At 34.4% G+C, this 19,254-nt stretch overlaps 1 non-coding gene across 1 annotated transcript; it reads right to left on the bottom strand.

Moving 5' to 3' along the window:
• Positions 1-4,663: 4,663 nt before the first annotated feature.
• LOC148779557 (small nucleolar RNA U3) lies at positions 4,664-4,859 on the bottom strand. Its single transcript, XR_016046637.1, has one exon. It is a non-coding gene; the product is annotated as a small nucleolar RNA U3 (small nucleolar RNA).
• Between the last annotated feature and the right edge of the window lie 14,395 nt (positions 4,860-19,254).

The following is a 19,254-nucleotide window of genomic DNA, read 5'->3' as shown; positions in this document are numbered from 1 at the left end:
CCCGTGAAGAACACTGTGCAGCCTGTGTTTTTGCTGGTGACTCGGTCTGACCCGCGATTCACTATTGGGAATCGCCCGGTTCCCTCTAGACCCGGGCGATTCTCGATTTATTCGTGGAACCGGCTCGTTCTCAGGCGATTCTCGTGTCGAATCAAGCGAGTCCGGCTCGACTCGGCGATTTTTTAAACCCTACTATTACCATATTAAGTTAATACAGTTACCACATTCAAAAGGATAGTAGATATATTGTTGTGGAGAAACACTTTTGAAAATTTTTGAGCAAGATTACGGTAATCAGAGTGTGGTCACAAAAATAAAATATGATACTCCAGAGAGAGAGAGAGGGAGAGAGAACGAGAGTACATCCCTTTGAACAATCCACTACTTCGTTTCGCATGGTTTAGAAGCAATAAATTTGTAGTCGCACATTCTGCTATTCTGGTGACCAATGTTATTAGGAAAACGGTTTGATAGGGCTACAGCCCTATCAAAATAAGTATATCCTCATTCCATAACTCATCGAAAATTACTAGTCAAGAATTGGAAAACCTTGACATCAATCATCTTGACTTGAACATTGTGATTGTAAAAAAATATAAAAATATTAGGATTTCAGGATCTAAAAATAATGTACATTGTTAATACATTATCTAGACCATTTAATTAGCTTTAAAAATAAGTTATCACCAATGTGCAATATTTTTACCATTTTTTAGTATCAAATTTTATTGTCGGTGTTGAAACTGATTTTAGAGCCATCATAGAGATATCTGTCGCTGAAAGTATTTTTCGGATGATGATTTGAGGTGAGGCTTTATGTGGTTTTCATAAAGCCTAGGACTTATAGAAACTTCTAGCCAATGACACATTCATAACTACCTGATTTAAAATAAAATTTGACGGACAAGAGTGATTGTGACTTCATTGTACTAAAAAATAAATAGTATCTTTGTATACTTTTATTTTTTAAAATCTATGCTTTCTTTACTTTTCAAATTTTCAAATTTTTCAAATTTTTTTTGTGCTTTTGGCCCAGTGCTCTACCCCACCGAGTTATAAGGACTTCACAAGTAGGCCCTTGCTGAGGCGAGTCCTACACCATTTTTTTAGTTTCAAATTTTATTATTGGGGATAAAATAAGTTATTAGGCCACCATTGGGGTTCTAGGTACGGGCATTTTCTGATGGGGTTTTTTTATGCAGTTGCCTATACAACATAGGGCAGTTTCCTTATGCAGTTGACTACATAACATAGGGTGAGGTTTCTGTAAAGTGCCTACCATATACTATACAAATATACAAATAAGGTGCTTCTTTGAATTTCGCTAGAACATGGAGTTCTAATGTCGAAAACCTAAAAATGCCTTGAAAATTCATATTTAATCCTATTTGTGAAATTAAAAACTCCAAAAATGGTGGACATCGGGTATATCTATAAACACTTGAAAATCTTGAAAATAGACGGTCTAGATAAATTGTGATAAGATGAACTATTTTAGGACTTCAAATTCTTTTATCTCTATATCCATACATCTCGAGGTCAAGATCATCAATTGGAAAGTTCTTAACTTCGAAAAATCTCTTTTCTACTAGATTTTTTAGGCGTACCTTATTTTTATAATATGAGGCCGCATCACACCATTTAAAATGATGCAGTTACGTGAAAATAACATTTAGTTGTTCTAGGGCTTCATTTGTTTAAACCAGTATGCTGCTTCTCATCGCAAATTCATGTGGTTCTATTCTTATAGACTCCAAGTACAAAACAAACAATGGTTACCCCAACGTTTTGAGGGCAAGTGGTACTACCAACACAATATAGTGAAAACAATACAACTCACCAATCAATTGAGTTCCCTCACTTTGGGACTGTAATAACTGTCTTGGGATTATGATCACCACACATTGTTCAGGCCAAATTCCAAAATACAACAATCTCTTCTTGGAGCAACCTCTAATTCCGCATGTGCAGAGGGTAAAAACCAAAAATTTGAGTAAAAATCAAAGAAAATTAAAAATTGTGTAAAGAATAATAGAGCAAAACATTGAGATTTATGCAGTTTTAGCAATTATATCCACGGACGGATACGCAAACTTTCTCTTCTACGAGACCCAAAAATATTTATGCAGGCCCGAAGAATACAAAGATTTATAAACTCTCTATCAAAAGCCATGAAACAGATATTCCCTCTCCAGAATACCCACCTAAAGGCTAAATGAAACAACTGAGTAGTTTGCAATAGACCAAGATGATTTCATAACAAAAACTGTTTGTCAAAATAGAAGGAACTGACTTGGTGCGTGAAAACCTCCTCTAGGAAAAAACCTGAAGCTTAATTCGATGGACTCGAACTGAAAGGGTTTTGGGAAACTGCAATAATATCCAAAAGAAACATTTTTGAGGGGCTGATACGCAGGCAGAGACTGGAGCCCTAGATGGTGATGTGCATCTAGAGGTAAAATTGCTAGATGGTGGTGAGACTGAAGTTTTCTCAAGGGTAATTCAAATCCCATCGAGATTCATCCCAACATTCGACCAAACTTGAGACATATTGAGCTGGATCCATCCTCACCATGTTACAAGGAGTGCCATTCAGGGGTAGATACCCTTACTATGGTATCACCTTGCTAGCTTTGAGGTACACCAATTCTGTTGTATGTACATATTCTTTTATGGATGCGATTAGCATGCGGGCCAAAATGTAGAAATGCAGCCATTGAATAAATCTATTTTTGAGATGGTTTTTTGGACTTATAAAGATATGTAATCTCGAACATGGGTTCATGAATATGAAAAATTAAATCAATTTTATAAACTAAATATAATACTTCTATTAAGAAAGGAAAAAGTTTATATAAGGTTGCAACTTTAAAATGTAGAATTACCGATGCACCTCAAAAATCTATTGGAAAAGGTCGTTTTAATGTTGGAAAAACCCTCTAGTTGATCCTCTCGATATCGAGAGGTAGGAATATGAGAAAATTAAAAATTTTTATAGTCCTAGATATAGTGCATCTCGCAACACATTATCTAGACCGTCCATTTTTAAGATTTTCATATGTTTATAGATCTACTTGATTTTAACCATTTTTGGAGTTTAAAACTTTATAATTAGATATGAAAATAGATTTTTAGATAATCTTAAAAAGTTTTTATACCAAAATTACATGTTATGATAAAATTTGAAGATGCCTTTATTGGATTGTTTAATATTGCAACCTTATAGAAACTGCACCCATTAAGAAAACAATTGGACCGTTTCTTTCAATTGTTTTTAGATGGACCTCATATTTATTTGCATCCATCTTTAAGAACATTGATAATTGGAACATCCATGCCCATAAGATAGAAGTTCTAGTTTATTGTAGTACTTCTCTGTTTGTTGATAGGAAGTACAATAGCAAACTGATTTTTAGAAATTATAGGTTCTCGAGAAATGATAACCATTGCTTCCATCTTCCATTAAAGTTCGCTCATCCAGGAAGCTCACCCCTCGTCTTTTTTTCTGTGTTTTTTCCCTACCATGACCTTTCTCCCTCTCTATATCTCTTTATTTCATTTATCTATGTAACATGCTATTTCTCTCTCTAAATCCTATCTGACCATGCCATTTCTCTCTTCCTCCTCTCTCTACCTATCACGTTTCTGTAACACTTTTGTCAATCTAAATGTGCCCATTCTCTCTAATACCTTCTCTATCCAACTCCTCTATCTCTCTACCCGTGCTCTTCTCTGTCTAACTCCTCTATCTCTCTACCCGTGCTCTTCTCTATCTTTCTAATGCAGCCATAGGTGTATCTCACTAACCGTGCTCTTATCTGTCTTTCTAATAGTCACGACCCAGCTAATAACCTGTGGCCGGGCAAAGAAGGGGCATATGACCATTAGAGACAAGTTTAGTCATTTTTTTTTAAGTTAATAATATGTGGCTAAGAATAAATATGATAGATGGCCGAAATTTTGTGGGAATTTTTTAGAGTTATGAGTTATAGAAATACTTGGTATTGAAGGATTTTAGCAGGGGACAGGGACAGGGACGCAAGTTTGTAAAAAAATAAGAAGATGTGGATTGACCGACCTTCCTTATAATATCTACTCATAATCGGATCATTTTGTATTTTAGGTAGTTATTTGAGATTCATTTGTAATTTACTCTTAATATTTTTGGATAATGTATTTTATTTAAATAGAAATTTAAAAATAAGGGAAATGGTTTGATAGGGCTGTAGCCCTATCAAAGTAAAGCTTCACCTAATAACTCATCCGAAATTGTAATTCAAGCATTGAAAAAACTTTAAATAAATCATTTTGGCTTAAAAATTATGATCGTGAAAAAATAGTATTTCAAACCCAAAAAACAATGTATAATGTTAAAAAATTACCTAAACCCTCTATTTTTTCCTAGAAACAATTGTTTAAATATCCTAAAGATTTTTATGTTTTTTTTAGTTTCAAATTTTATTTTTGGTATTGAAAATTGATATTAGAGCAATCATGGAGTTTCCGTGATGGAAAGTTCTTTCTAGATGAGGATTTAAGGTGAGGCTTCATTTGGTTTTCATAAAGCCTTGGCCTTATCTTAAAAATAAACACTCAAATATAATTTGTGATTTTTTTTACTTTTATTTTTATTTTTTAACAAAAAAAGAAAAAGGTTTTTTTTGGTCTGTCAGACGACATGGCCATCTCATTAGCCGTTGGTTCTGAGAGCGATCATCTTGGGCTAATGAAGCCCGGTGAGATCCTATTCACACTCTAGCCACGTGGCTATGTCATCTTCCAGATTGTTGTGCGTCTCCATTGTGTCAATGGAAAAAGACGTACAACGAATAGAACAAATCCTGTTCAAGTAAGGTCGGAATGTAATTTGTGATCTTATGGTAGAATAAATGATTTGTTAAGAAATTTCCACCCCTTAATTGATATTTTCCCAGTATAATTTTCACCCTCGAGAGACGGGAAAAGTCCTACGAAGGTAGACACAGAGACCTACATATTTTAAGATACATAACTCAAAATTCATTTTCTTACCACGAGAAAGAGAGGAGAGAGAAACCAATGCAGATATTGCAGAGAGATAGAGAGCCTACCATCTACCACCTTAGAGAGAGAAAGAGAGCACCATCTACAGAGAGAGACTACTATCTTGGGCATCAAGCTTTCTTTAGAATCTTGCATCAGAGAGAGAGAAATCTCCTCAGAGAGAGAGAGTCGCATGAGCATGGCCATGGCCATGGCCGAAGAGTGCAGCACCAACCGGTACCTAATGAGCCCTTCTCACCCAACAAATTCGTTGCCTCAAAATCCAGCAGAAACAAGTCTCTTCTTTTTCTTTCATCAAGAAAAGAAGATCAAACAACACCAAATCCTTCTTTCTCTCTCTTTTCAGTAAACTCCATTGTGGACGCTGCCTGCCTTGCCGGCAATCCATCTCTTCCGCCCACCCCACCCATGGCTCAGGCAAGAACCGATTTTCCGGCAACATTCCCAACCAAACCCAATTTTCGTTTGACAATTCCGGCCAAGATTCAACGGGCTCTGACTACGAGTGGGCTTCATCGCCTGATGGAGTTCTTTTTGTCGATCGAGAGGAGCACGCCACGCGGGCGCCGTTGCATCAAGTTAACGGCGTCGATTTGAAGAACTCGGATAGTGATGATGATGGTTCTGACTACGAGTGGGCTCCATCGCCTGATGGCGTTCTTGGAGTCAAGAGAAAGGTTTCAAGAATCGCCGATCATTTCGAGAGGAAGCAATAACCCTCCACGTGGAAGGAGATGCATCCAACGGCGTTAAGCCCTCTTGCGCACCAAGTCAACGGCGTCGATACGGATGGTGATAATACCTCTGACGGATATTTGTTCTTTAGCTGTCAATCGTCGCCGAGTCCTAGCTCAGGCATGACTCGATCAACACGGACGACTCGATCAACATTAAATAAAAGAGAAACTTGTTTAAGAGATTTGAGGATTGTCCTCTTTTTTTTTTCTTTTTTTTTTAAAAAAAAGTTTCCTTTTTTTTCTTTTCTAGGTATAGGTTTTTGTTTTAAAAAAAAAATTGTTTGTTATTTTCTAGGTATAGGGTTTTTTTTTGAAATTTTTTCTTTTTTTCTTTTCTAGGTATAGGTTTTTTTTTTGAAATTTTTTCTGTTTTCTTTTCTAGGTATAGGTTTTTGAGGTTATTTTTGTATGAATATTTCGGGTGTTTGTTGTCATTTATTTATTTTTGTTTTTTGCCTCCTGGGGTTGAACCCACAAAATGATAGTTTGTTGCTATAAATGATAGTTCAGTCCTGGATTTTTTATGTGAACAATTGGAATTTTTTTTGCTTTTGTCTTGAGGAAAATTGAGAATCCAAAATTTCATATATGGTTGTTACTTTTGTGAATTATTCATGTACAACATTGATCCATAAGAAAAATAAAAAATAAATTTTTAAAATCATATTGAATTGTGTGCTTATTTTTTAATGTATCTGCCTTGATTTTTGAGACATTTATAGGTAATTTTAAAATAGTATAAATTAGATAATCCATCTTCAAGATTAAGAACCGAAAACACACCCTGGGAATCCATTTATGTTTCAATCCAAGTTTGTCTTCAAGAATTATATCATATTTGTCTTTTGTAATTGTGTGATTTCTTCTATATATTGAGGTACTTATTGATGTAAAATATTCATCTAAAAATAAGTATAGCCCGTTTGGGCTTTGGATCCGTGGACGTAAGGCTTCGGCCTGAACCACATAAATGTTGTGTTCTCTCCTCTTTTCTCCCCTTCAATATTGGTATGCTCTCACGAATCTTATCAATTGTCGATAAAAACAAATACAAAATACTTCATTTTTAAGGCTCAATCAATCTTTTTTTTTTTTGGGTTCATGATCATGTTAAACTTTTTTTTTTTTATTGAAAGTCCATCTTTAAGATGAATTTTGGAAGGGTGGACTCACTTTAATAGCTGGATGCTAGGACGCACCTAAATGTTTTTCAAATTTTAATAATAAAATATGAAAAATGTTTATATCAGTATGTAACCTTAACACCTAAAAAATCCAGCTTTAAAGGTTGTTTTGACCTTGAAAAATCCTCTAATTGATCATCTCGACATTGAGATATGTGAGCATGAAAAGCAAAAAGATTTTGAGTCCTAAAAACAATTTATCTTACAACACATTATCTGGACCATCCATTATCAAGATTTTAAAGTGTTTATATATCTATTAGATTTGAACCTTTTTTTTGTAGTTTAAAATTGTTTACTTAGAGATGAAAATAGATTCTTAAGCCATCCTAAAAACTTTTGGCACCAAAATTATATTTAAAATAAAATTTGGAAGTTCGCCAATTATTTAAGATTGCAACCTTATAAAATCCATACCCAAAAATAAAAGGCCTAATGTACTGCATCAATTTACTTCTCAAATGAATCTCACCTTACCCAAAAATAAAAGGCATAATGTACTGCATCAATTTACTTCTCAAATGAATCTCACCTTACCCAAAAATAAAAGCATAATGTACTGCATCAATTTACTTCTCAATTGAATCTCACCTTTGATTTCCCTTGCGTTATCTAACGCAATTTAATAAACTCTAGCCACGGGGATAACGCTTATTTCTTAAACAAATGCTAAAAATAAGTGCTTCAAATAAATTTTCAAGAGTAATATTTGAAGAAGTTTGGGCGTCATTCAAATATCCATGATACCAATGCTTGGGAAAAAAAAAAAAAACACTTATTTATAATGGGCTTGTTTAAGAGGTTGTTTAGAGGAAAACTAATATAAACGTGTTGTTTTTTTTTTTTTTTTTATGTGTTTTGAGAGATATTTAAGGAAAATATAAAATAAGACCATTTATCGTTGATGCAGAGGTGGTCACATTAATTTTGTCCATTGAATGTGAAATAGGTTGGTTGCAATTATTCCATTGACCAAGCTCAAACTGCAAAAACAAAATTTTCGAACTTTATGTCACATCCAAGCTATCAAATTTCACATTGACTGGTCGTAAATAATTGTAACCACCTAGTACCAAAAGTAAATGGTCACATTGTATAGAAGCCCTAAACAATCAAAATAAGACACACATTCAAATACTATCGAAAGATGTTATTTCAATAATGAAAATTTTTGTGATAGCCTGAGAATTTATTTTAATCTCTAACTATAAACTTTAAAATTCAAAAATAGTTTCGACTGAGCAGATCTATGAACACTTGAAAATCGTCAAAATTGACAGTCTAAAAAATGCATTACAAGATGAACTATTTCCAAAACATGAAATCCATATTTTTCCAAGTCCGTACATCTTGAAGTTGAGATGATCGATTTGAGGATTTTTATGCATCGAAACAACTTCTTCTTATGAATATTTTAGGTGTACCTTAATTTGATTGTTTAGGGCCTCACTCTTATATAAACTTTTTCTTTTTCAAAATGGTGTGGAGTTTGGCACTTACAGGAGCTAAGATTGTTGCTAGCGGTTACAAAAATATTGTTATGTATTAGGAGTACCAAACCTTCTCTTGGTTTAATATATTTTTTTATACTCCAATACCGAAACAACTCTTCTAATTTTTATCATAAACAATTTTAGTGCTATCAATATAGAACATATTCTTGTCTTTTTAGTATAAAGTTTGGCAGTCATAATACCGAACTGGTTTCAATAACAAAAAAAAAAAAAATTTGTTTGGCACTGACGTCGCCCAACTTGATTCTATAAAAAAAAATTGAAAGCCAAGAATTTTAATGGTCCAGCAGAACACCAATCTATTTTGCAAAGGTGATAAATATTTAGAATGCAAAAATTGAAAGATCATAAATTTTAATGGTCCAGCAGAACACCAATCTATTTTGCAAAGTTGATAAATATTTAGAACGCTATGACATCATGCGCATATGAACAGCGCCTATTATTATGTCGTAATAATTCAATATTTCAAACTCAGAGAACCTAATTTCATTTGAATCTAGAACGTTGATTAAGAACCCTCCCTATACATCACGGATGAACCGTGTTATCAGCTTCTGTTGTTGAGTAATTTAGTGGGGAAGAGAGCCCTACCCATTTTTTTCAACTAGAATGGGGAGTTATATTTTGAAAGTATCAGCTTCTTTTTTTGAGTAATTTAGTGGGGAAGAGAGCCCTACCTATTTTTTTCAACTAGAATGAGGAGTAACATTTTGAAAGTATTAATTAAGGGCGTGAGCGGCAGGAATGGGTACCACATTATGGTACTTGGGTGTGAGGATGCTACCACCATGACCCCAGCCGCTTTCATATCTATCAACTTCAACTTCTTTCAATTTCCTCGAAAGGAAACCTTTCCTTTCTTCCTTGTCCGTGAACTTTGTCCAAATGGAAACCTTCACTCATGAAACACTGAAGAAAAATCAGGAGCACTAAGATTGAGGCAATGTTAATTGAAACCTTAGCCATGGCTGGTGTCGTATAACCTGAATTGTGGTGAGGAAGCAATGATTAGATCGCAACAATTAGGTTAAGAGTCGATAATTGATGGTTGGTCGAAGTGCGTCGATTTTCGTATTGACATGACGCTGGTTATGAGAAGGAAATGAAGGCACAGTTGGTAGCTTGGGCCAAGGCTGTTGCTTCATGTGCTCATTCTTCCTCCTTGGGGTAAAGCTCAGACCACGCTATCCTACCCACAAACCAATTAAGAAAGAGGGAGAGAGACATGGAAAACTGGGTAAAAATTCAGCGGCACAGGATCTAGCAAAAAAATTAAAAACTTGATTCAAGCAAGAAGAGCAATTGCAAGAAAGATTTTTCTTTTTCTTTTCTTTTTCCTTTTTCCTTCTCTTTTTGAGATGAGCCAACCATTGTATTAATGTCAAAGAGTATGTACATTTGACAAGTTTTAGGCTCCGTGATTTACAGTTTAGCTTTGTGATTGGGTACAACCGTACAAGAAATCTTGTTATGTCAAGGGCTCAAGGCCACCATACTCTAAATTTAAGAGATTTTGTGCTATGCTACTAACTTACATTTCATTTACATCTCGATTTTCGCTGAGCATTCTTCACTACCAATTAGGCATAATATCATCGAAGAAATGTTTAACGCAATTCTACTTATTCTTTCTGTCTTTGAAGTTGTGAATTGTTTATGTAGCATGTTGAACCATGGCATTCATTTGCAGCACTCTCTTGTTTGATGAGATTCAGTGTTACTTTGATGTAGTAATGTTAGCAAACGCCGTAAATCTATAGTCATCAGGGCATTTCGGTAACAGATGGACCACCAATCACGTAGCATGTTATTCCCTTACTACGGTTTGAGTAGCAAATTGTTCTTCGCCTTCAATGTTGTTGCATGTATCATCTTGTGGTGAGTCGTGTTGCTTCGTGGTGCTCCTTTTCGGCTCTTTCTTTCCCTTTGTGAGCACTTCTTCTATCTCCCTCGATTCAGGTTTCTTATTCCTTTGGCATCAGTTTTAAGGCTGAATAATATTCTCTTAGTGCTATAGTACAGGAAACTACTATAGTATATTTCAAAATAATAAACATTCTTGTGTTGGTTGCTTAGGTTTTAAATAAGGGAAAAGTTTATAAAAGGTTGCAACTTTAAAATATAGAATTGCGGATGCACCTTAAAAATCCATTGTAGAACGTTGTTTCAACGTTGAAAAACTCTCTAATTGATCATCTCAATATCGAGATGTATGAATATGAAAAAAAAAAAAGATTCTGAATCCCAGAAATAGTACATTTTGCAATACATTATCTAGGCCGGCTATTTTCAAGATTTTTATATATTTATAGATCTACTTGATTTTTACCATTTTTGGATTTTTAAATTTTATAATTAGATATGAAAATAGATTTTTAGATAATCCTAAAAATGTTTTACACCAAAATTATATGTTATAATAAAATTTCTAGATGAGCCTTAATTGGATTGTTTAAGGTTGCAACTTAATAGAAACCCTTTAAATAAATAAAAAGTAGAAAGTAGCAGGTTTTTTAGTCTCACAATGAATAGTAGAGTGTGAAAAGAGTAGTATTAATATAGAAATACTCGTATGTCTTATATTCATGGAATAAAGGAGAGAGTGTGGGTGAAGGCTAAGGCGCAAGTGTGCTTGATGGCACAACAGTCACATGTCATGTCTAGCACCTTAACATTCTAGGCTCTGATACTACTTGTTGTGCGTGGAAATTCTAAAACCCGAAGGGTTGATTTTCAATATAGAGATTTTACATGATTTGTCACAAGTGTGATTACATCTATAGGGAAAGATAATCAATGATTTTTCACTTCACATTAAAAACCTTACCACCATGCCACTTGTACAAAAAATTTACATGATTCGTCACAAAGTGTGATTACATCCACAGACAAAGATGATCATAATCAATGGTTTTTTACAAATTCAAAAAAAAAATATATAAGACACTTATTTGAGAGACTCTCAAAACTCAATCTCCCACCAGGCTTTTTTCTATCTACAATTCTCCCTCTACACACCCTAGTTTCCTTTGGTTATTTACTAATTTTCTCTCTCTACAAAACCCGCTATATAAAGGGAAGATAAAACCAAAAATTAGGTACTTGAGGCCTCTTTAACTTTCTCATCACTTTTGAAAACTTTATCCTATCTAATGTGGACTTACATATCTATTCTAACCCAACCGGGACTGACCTATACAAAGTCATAAAAGATAAGAAAGGTGGTTAATGATAAATCCCCAATTAATAAGAAACCAAAAATAAAAGAAAAAAAATCTCTTGAAATTAGGGATTCAATACATAATTAACAACGTGCAAATGCGAGGGCACTTGATGATGTACATTGCCCTTCGCATGCTTGCATAGTGATTGCTAAAAACCCCATTTGTCACATGTCATGTGAATATACACCATGACCGTTATTTTTCTCTCTTTAAAAAGGGTGTTTTACTCCTTTTTATATATACTTTTTACTATTTTGAATTGTCTCTCTGAATATTTTCTTACTAACTGTCTCTCTCTAAAAATACAAAAATGAGCCACTTTTTTGATCTAAATTTAAGTAACTCTAGTGCGAAGCAGACTTATTTATTTTGTGCAACATTAGGTGAATATCATCAGTGCCTTTATAATTACATATATCCCAAGGACTTATTTGTCTGGTTTACCTATTCTGGTATTGTACATCTAAGAGGTAAATTACAATCTTGAAAGAGTGCATAGCGTTAGGAAAATTTATTTTCAAAATTGTTTCTTTCGTTCTTTTCTTATTACGCATTCCAAGCCCGTTTCACCCACCGTATAAATTCCAACATATACAATAAGAACATTGTTAAGGCAATTTTTCAAATTTTATTGTCTATGAGACTCCGTTCCCTATGTTGAGTAGGTATTCTTGCAGAGTCTGCTCAGCCATAGAGAAATGGGTTCCTATGGCTTCAGCCAAGCAAGAGAGATGATCTGTGTTCCAAAAGTGCAATAGAAGATTGGGGAACCTTACCCATGCTCGTATTGAGCTATAATTAATAGTTGGAATCAAGAGGGCTTCTCGATGGTTAAATGCCATGAAGGACATGCATTTGCCCTATATAAACCCATTTATTTCCAGGACTTCTAGTGAAGTAATTAAGGTGTACATGTTATTTTTAAATCGGAAAAAACTTCAAATAAAAAAAAGAGGTTTCAATCCTTGAAAGCCCAGTTCCAGTGCATGTCAAACAGGGCCTACTTTCGCCGAAAATGGCATATCAGTTTCTCCCTTTTCTGTGCATGTTCTTTATGTTTCCTTGTTCTGGTTTTCATTGCCTAGATCTAGATGAAGTTTAGAAATATGCAAACTTTAAGATCTAGTAAATCTCTACTTCCAAAGTGGCTTAGGCTATAGTAGAAGCCCATTGGCTTATCTAATGTTTTCCTAGCCATGAAAAAATAATAAGTAATGTAATTATTTCTAAAACACAAGTGACTAACCATAATTTCGACAAGTTATTATTGCTGGATCCTTCCACAATCCAAATTGTAAGACCCGAAACACTCGATTATGAAATGTATGGTGGAGATCTGAGTATCTGTTTGCATCCTTTTATAATTTGTATGTTGCGTGATTTATTATTTAGAAGTTTCTTTTGGATAGAATAGTTGGGATTAGGATGTAAGAGATTCCATTTCATTGGGTCCTTGTTATGTTCAAGAAAAAAATAAAATGATGCTAATGTCTCTTATAAAGAGTGGAATTTAAAAATAGGAAAAGTTTATATAAAGTATCAATCTTGCAATGTACAAGAAGGTGTACCTAAAAAACCAACTATATAAGGTTGTTCGGAAAACCCTCAAATCGGTCATCTCGACCTCAAGATTCATAGACATAAAAAAGAAGAACGGATTTTTAATCCTAAAACTAGTTCATCTTCTAACACATTATCTGGACCATCTATTTTCAAGATTTTCAAGTGTTTATAAACATGCAACTTTAGGTATTAGAGAGAGATGGAGTTTTGAGAGAGGGATGGTAATTTGAGAGAGAGAGATGGTGCTTTGAGAGATAGACGTTAATGAAAAAGCAAAGAGTTTTGAGACAGTGTCATTTTAGTTTTTTTTTTGTCAAAAATTCATGGTCAAAAGGGTTCAGGGTTGTAACATGAAAAAGATAAAGACTTTTGCTTACTAGTAATATTTTCAATCATTCGGTCTCATGAGAGATAGAAGTAAAAAGTAAGAGATAAAGAGATATTTTTCCTGTTTTGTACTTTCAGGAAAAGCACCAAAAACACCATTTACTTTTTGTACACAGTAGTCACAATCACTCATGTCCTTCAGATTTCAAATTGGTTGGTTGTAGGAGAGTCTTTGGATTGACTCAAAGTTAAAAAAACAATTATCCACCCTTACTATGGTATCACCTTGCTAGCTTTGGAGGTACACCAATTCTGTTGTATGTACATATTCTTTTATGGATGCGGTTAGCATGCGGGCCAAGGCTGTACATGTAGAAATGCAGCCATTGAATAATTCTATTTTTGAGATGGTTTTTTTGACTTAATTTATAAAGATATGTAATCTCTAACATGGGTTCATGAATATGAAAAAATAAATCAATTTTATAAACTAAATATAATACTTCTATTAAGAAAGGAAAAAGTTTATATAAGGTTGCAACTTTAAAATGTAGAATTACCGATGCACCTCAAAAATCTATTGGAAAAGGTTGTTTTAATGGTGAAAAAACCCTCTAGTTGATCATGAAAATAGATTTTTAGATAATCTTAAGAAGTTTTTATACCAAAATTACATGTTATGATAAAATTTGGATATGCCTCTATTGGATTGTTTAAGATTGCAACCTTATAGATTCTGCACCCATTAAGAAAACAATTGGACCGTTTCTTTCAATTGTTTTTAGATGGACCTCATATTTGCATCCATCTTTAAGAACATTTGATAATTGGAACATCCTGGCCCATAAGATAGAATTTCTAGTTTATTGTAGTACTTTTTTGTTTGTTGATAGGAAGTACTATAGCAAAGTGATTTTTAGAAATTATAGGTTCTCGAGAAATGATAACCATTGCTTCCATCTTCCATTAAAGTTCGCTCATCCAGGAAGCTCACCCCTCGTCTTTTTTTCTATTTTTTTCCCTACCATGACCTTTCTCCCTCTCTATATCTCTTTATTTCATTTATCTATGTAACATGCTATTTCTCTCTCTAAATCCTCTGTAACCATGCCATTTCTCTCTTCCTCCTCTCTCTAACTATCACGTTTCTCTAACACTTTTGTCAATCTAAATGTGCCCATTCTGTCTAATACCTTCTCTATCTAACTCCTCTATCTCTCTACCCGTGCTCGTCTCTGTCTAACTCCTCTATCTCTCTACCCATGCTCGTCTCTGACTTTCTAATGCAGCCATAGGTATATCTCACTAACCATGCGCTTTATCTGTCTTTCTAATAGTCATGACCCAGCTAATAGCCTGTGGCCGAGCAAAGAAGGGCAATATGACCATTAGAGACAAATTTAGTCATTTTTTTTTTAAGATAATAATGTGTGGCTAAGATTAAATATGATTGATGGCCGAAATTTTGTGAGAATTTTTTGGAGTTATGAGTTGTAGAAGTACTTGGTATTGAAGGATTTTAGCCGGGGACAGAGACGCAAGTTTGTAAAAAAATAAGAAAATGTGGGTTAACTGACTTTCCTTATAATATCTACTTATAATCGGATCATTTTGTATTTTAGGTAATTATTTCAGATCTATCTGTAATTTACTCTTAATATTTTTTTTATTTTTATTTTTATTTCTTAAACCAAAAAAAAAGGTTTTTTTTGGTATGCCAGACGACATGGCCTTCTCATCAGCCGTTGGTTCTGAGAGCGATCTTCGTGGGCTAGTGAAGCCCAGTGCCAATATTCACACTCTAGCCACGTGGCACTATGTCATCTTCTAGATTGTTGTGCGTCTCCATTGCGTCAATGGAAAACAGATCCTGCTCAAGTAAGGCCGGAATATAATTTTTGATCTTATGGAAGAATAAATGATTTTGTAAAAAATTTCAACCCCTTAATTGATATTTTCCGTGTATGATTTTCACGCTCGAGAGATGGAGAAAGTCCTACGAAGATAGACACAGAGACCTACATATTTGAAGGTACATAACTCAAAACGCATTTTCTTACCACGAGAAAGAGAGGAGAGAGAAACCAACGCAGATATTGTAGAGAGAGAGAGCCTACAATCGACCATCTTAGAGAGAGAAAGAGAGCACCATCTAGAGAGAGAGACTACTATCTTGGGCATCAAGCTTTCTTTAGAATCCAATGAGCCCTTCTCATCCTCTACAGGGAATATGCCCCTATTGCCTCACCCTACTCCCTTTCTCTCTCTAAGGTGGTAGATTGTAGGCTTTCTCTCGCTCTCTGCAATATCGGCCTTGGTTTCTCTCTTTCCTCTCTTTCTCGTGGTAAGAAAATGCGTTTTGAGTTATGTATCTTCAAATATGTAGGTCTCTGTTTCTATGTTCGTAGGACTTCCCCATCCACATCTCCATCTCCATCTCCATCTCTATCTCTCTAGCGTCAAACTTTTTGAGGGAAATATCAATCAAGGGGTAGAAATTTCTTACAAAATCATTAAATCAGTTATACTATAACTGATTATATTTAGGTCTTTATTTTTAAATTTCTATTTAAATAAAGTACGTTCTCAAAAAATATTGAGAGTAAATTACAGAAGGACTTGAAATAATTACTTACTCTTATTTAAAATATAAAATTATCAGATTATCGGCAGAAATTAAAAAGAAAATTAGATCAACCCGCATTTTTTATTTTTTACAAAATTGACCCTTAATCCAAAAAATTCATCCTCGAACTGTATTTTAATTTATTTATATTTTTAGTTTTTTTTCCCGTAAGGTAATGCCGCATGCTTTAGGGGTAGTACCCAAGCGATCTAAGGTTAGAATCCTCATATCGTCCTGTGCGCACAGCAAAACCCTAGTAGAGCGACGACCCCTTGTTTTTCTCAAAAAAAAAAAAATAATAAAGTGCGGTCAACCGATAGGGACCTCGGTCAACCCACATTTTCTTTTTTTTTCGAAAATTAGCCCTAAATCCGAGGATTCAATCCTCCGACTTCATTTACATTTTTTTGTTTTTTTTGGTTTTTTCATTAGTAAAGCAGTGCCTGAAGCTTTAGGGGTAGTGCCGAGTTTATCTTTAGAAAACAATAATTCAACTCCTTAAACCCTTCAATAACAAGTACTTTTATAACTCATAAATCTAAAAAGTTTCTACAACATGTAGATCATCCATCCTATTCAATCATAGTCACTCATTATTAGCTTAAAAATAGAAGACTAAACTTGTCTCCAATGAAATAAAAAAATAACAATTAAAATAAAAAAATAAAATCCCTATAATTTTTCTTATTATATCATTGCCCCGACTATTGCCTGGGTGAGCTGCATTGGAAAAGACAGAGAAGAGAGGCACAGGAGTTTGAGAGAGAAGGCATTAGAGGGACTGGGCAAATTTAGAATGACAAAAAGAGTTAAGAAACATGATAGTTAGAGAGAGGAGTTAGAGACAAATGACATGGTCAGAGAGAGGATTTAGATAGAGAAATAGATTAAATGAAATAAAGAGAGATAGAGAGGGGGAAAGGACTCGGTAGGGAAAAAAAAGAAAAAAAAAAGATGAGGGGTGTGCTTCCTGAAGGAGAAAACTTTAATGGCGGATGGAAGCTATGGTTTTCATTTATTGAGAACCTAGAATTTTTAAAAATTAGTTGCTTATAACACTTCTTATTAACAAAACAAGAAGTGCTACAATACACTGGAACTTCTAGCTTGTGGGCTTGGATGTTCCAATTATCAAATGTTCCCTAATGAAACTTGATTTTTTATTTTTATTTTTCATTGAAATGCTAATTTATTTCTATTTCATTCATCTAATAAAAGAATAAGTACATACATAAGAATTTGTGTACCTCCAAAGCTATCAAGGTGGTACCTTACTAAGGGTATCTACCATTGAATGGCACTCCTTGTAACACTATGAGGTTGGATCCCACTCAATATGTCTCAAATTTCGTTGATTGTTAGGATGAATTTCCATGGGATATGTAAAAAACTGTATTTCTGTATATTTGAGCCTTAAGTTCCTATAGAACATATTTTAGAGCCCATCAAAGATGTGAACAAGAACCCCATTTTATAGGGTTACAAAGTTGTGTACTATTAAAGAAAGTAGCATGCAATAAAGCACCTTCTTAATATTGGTACATAACCTTCTTAATATGGGTACACATAAAAGGAAGAAAGTATTGTACCAAAAAATAAGCATAGGTTTCTATCATTTTCACACTCCCCCTCAAACTCAAGATACGTCAAAAGAAAGCAACTTGAGATTGGACAATTGAACGCAGGCCTTAAAAACAAAGCAGGAAAAGAAGAAGCTTCAGCAACTGCAAATCAATGATCCTTAAAAACTGACGTCTCAAATAAAACAGTGTCAGATAACAACTTTTCAATAGGCCTATGAAGCAGATAAGATCGAGAAACGAAAAAAAAAAAAAAAAAAAACTCGATCATCCTACAGAATGGAGTAATAAAAAACTCCATCATCCAATATGATTGAGTAATGGAAAACTCAATCGTTAAACATGATCGATTAACAGGAAACTTGATCATGAACCAGGATCGAGAAATTCGAACATCAAACAGGAGGCACTTGGAAGAGCCGATAGAAATCAGTGGCGGATCCACAAGCACAGTTGAACCTTAGATTCAAAGTTGAGAACAGTAAGTTCCAAAACAGATCAGAGAGTCGAAACACAACTTGACAGAGAGACATATCAGAAAGTCAAAACACGACTCGGTGGCTGTTTTACAAATGGTGCAAATCAGTCGTTTTCAAAGGCCTTTTTTAGAGGTGGATTTAGAGGCGGGTTTCAAATCCGGCTCACCATGGGTCAAGCATCAGAGGAGAGCACAACAACAACGGTTTACCTAAAGCAATGGACAATGGCAGATGGCTTACAGATCATAAAGATCAAAATTTTTCCATCAATTTTTATTGCCAAGATATCTCATTTTTCAAAAGCCATATACAAATTATATGAGCACCCTTAGACGTGATCAAAAACCTGGATCTGATATCAAAACTTAGATGCGAGAATTTGTTTTTTTGTAACAAGATCTACAAACCCGGAGACAATGGATCGATAAACTTTTAATGTACTGTGAGAGAGATCAATTAGCAAGCAAGGGTAAGACGGTGACCAAGACTTTGATGTTTTTTTGCCACTAGAAGACATACCAAACTGACTTTTAAGAGAAAGTTCAGATGTGTAGCAATGGTTACTAGGGCCTATACCAAAACGGTGCAAAACCAATGGTTAATAAGAAGACTCAAATATGAGAAACATGAAAAGTTTCTCCCCAAAAAATATTTCTGTAGAAAGAGCGAGCAAGATTAATTGGATCTGACGAACCAATACAATATAGAGATCGATATCTACCGCCATAGTGTGGTCGATCAAGAAAGAAGGAACCCCTCACAGACATGAACAGATAGCATATAGAAAACTATGCTCTGATGCCACTTGAAAAAACTGTATTTTTGTATATTTGGGATTTAATCCCCCAGGAAGATGTATTTCACAGCTCATTTGTAGACACCCTATCAAAATTATGGCTAATGGAACTCCTAAAAACCTCGATTCTGAGCCTAAAGGACCACAAAAACTCTAGTATACCATCAGCAACCTAGAC

This window comes from Amborella trichopoda, chromosome 12 (genome assembly GCF_054954075.1).
Source record: "Amborella trichopoda isolate Santa Cruz 75 chromosome 12, AtrichopodaSantaCruz75HAP2 v2.0, whole genome shotgun sequence".
Lineage (NCBI taxonomy): Eukaryota > Viridiplantae > Streptophyta > Magnoliopsida > Amborellales > Amborellaceae > Amborella > Amborella trichopoda.
The sequence above is the reverse complement of the archived record's forward strand: the minus strand, read 5'-3'. Positions and strand labels throughout refer to the sequence as shown.